General features: G+C 44.2%; 1 long non-coding RNA gene across 1 annotated transcript in view; it reads right to left on the bottom strand.

The window, feature by feature from the left end:
* Positions 1-905, bottom strand: part of LOC103606486 — a 3,410-nt gene extending 2,505 nt beyond the window's left edge. Inside the window, exon 1 of the long non-coding RNA XR_551894.1 lies at positions 741-905. This is a non-coding gene — a long non-coding RNA (uncharacterized LOC103606486). The remainder of the gene's footprint in view (positions 1-740) is intronic.
* Positions 906-1,766: the final 861 nt, after the last annotated feature.

The raw sequence follows: 1,766 nt of genomic DNA, 5'->3' as shown, positions 1-1,766 counted from the left end.
TGTCAGATTTCTTATCATGTCTTTGAATCCTGTGTTCCAAGCATTCAAAACTCAGTGGCCACCCTGGGAGACACACATGCATGGCTAATTGTTGGTGTGTCAGAGAAAATGGCAGATCTTTTTTGATTTGACTACTTCCCTGTGATTTCTGTGATTGTCTAAACTTCAGACACATTTCGATGTGAGGTTCTATTCAAGGCAGATGGATTTGGATCATAAGATCGCCAGTTGATATTACAAGTATTTTTCGGTTTTGTGTGATAAAGTTGCAGCTAGATCTTCCAGAAATATTGAATGAGTTTTGAGCAAAAGTTCTTGTTTGGGAACTCTCTAGGGGGTTCTTGGACTTTGGGGCATGTAGGAGCCCTCTGGACATGTATGTAATGTGCAGTTCATGTGTATTTTTTGTGGGAAGTGGATTGGTAAGTTTCACTAGATTTCTAAGGAGTCCGTGACTTCAGATCAGTTGGTGCTGAAGCTGAAGGCAGACACAGCCTGCAGGAAGTGAGATGAATGCAGCCAGATGGCGAAGGTGGCTATGAGGCCAGAGGGGGTGGAGGCTGGTGAGAATCACGAGTCCCAGTCACATCAGCTTTCTCCTTCTCCAACCATCTATCACTGCCTCAAAACTCGCTTCTGGGAACTAGACCTTGTTTCTCTTCCTCTGCCCACTCACACACAGACATGCCAAGGAGCACTNAAGCCTCAGATTGTAACCAATTAGCCATTGATTTAGATACCTTAAAAGAAGTTCACCAGTGACACACAATGTGCTTGTCTGGGAGACAAGTTACTTTTGCTCAGACTTGAGATGCTCCTGTTGTAGTAAACTGATCTCAATACCAAAATGCCTGGGACTTCATGCTGTGGCCACACCCACACAGCTGTGGTCACAGAGACCATGAGAACTGAAACACAGAGATCGGGAACCAATGGCACTCTCAGCATGGGTGGTGGTTAAGGTGCAATGAATACAGATCTGTATATGGAATTACATGTGCTTACAGGACATGATTATGTAATTACATGTGGATATTTTCTTACTCACAATTATTGTAATAATTATTAATGAAAGTCTTAATGTTCCCCCACTAGAACTTAGTAGGCAGCAAGAGTGGTTCTATTTGAGAATTTCCACACCTTCTACTTGATCTCACTTAATACTCCATAGCCTTTTCTTTTCTTCAGCAGCTCTTGTGCAGACTTATCTGTGATCCTTAGTTCATCAGGTTAATATACATGAGCTAAACACTCACATAAAGAGAAATGCCTGGAGCGCAGCGACGCTCCCGCCGCGGGTTCGGATCCTATATAGGAATGGCTGGTGCGCTCACTGGCTAAGCGCAGTGCGGGCTACACCACACCAAGGGTTGCGATCCCCTTACCGGCACGAAAAAGACAAAAAAAAAGAAATGCNCAGAGGAAGGAAGGCCTTCTCTAAAGTGCCCAAAGACACCATGAGAACTAGCAATGCCTGCCTACTGTCCCATAAGTACACTGTGAATTGAGTAGAATGGGGTGGGGCTGAATGTCCTTTTGGGTCTATTTCTGTGATTGTGTTGTCACTCCCTGCCACTGGACACACACACCCATCACGTTAGATCAAGGTAATGATCCAGCTGATGCACTGCTGCTATGTCTGGACTCCATGTCATAATATCTTCTCTTTCTTTTCCCCCATTGGTGCAAAATTTGTAATTTACCAAAAAAACATTCATTTTCTGTAATCAGCTTACAAAACGTTGGCCCAGCTCTGTGCAGCCTGC

Source organism: Galeopterus variegatus, unplaced genomic scaffold (genome assembly GCF_000696425.1).
Source record: "Galeopterus variegatus unplaced genomic scaffold, G_variegatus-3.0.2 Scaffold6613, whole genome shotgun sequence".
Classification (NCBI taxonomy): domain Eukaryota; kingdom Metazoa; phylum Chordata; class Mammalia; order Dermoptera; family Cynocephalidae; genus Galeopterus; species Galeopterus variegatus.
Note: the sequence above shows the minus strand (reverse complement) of the source record. Positions and strands in the feature narration are given on the sequence as shown.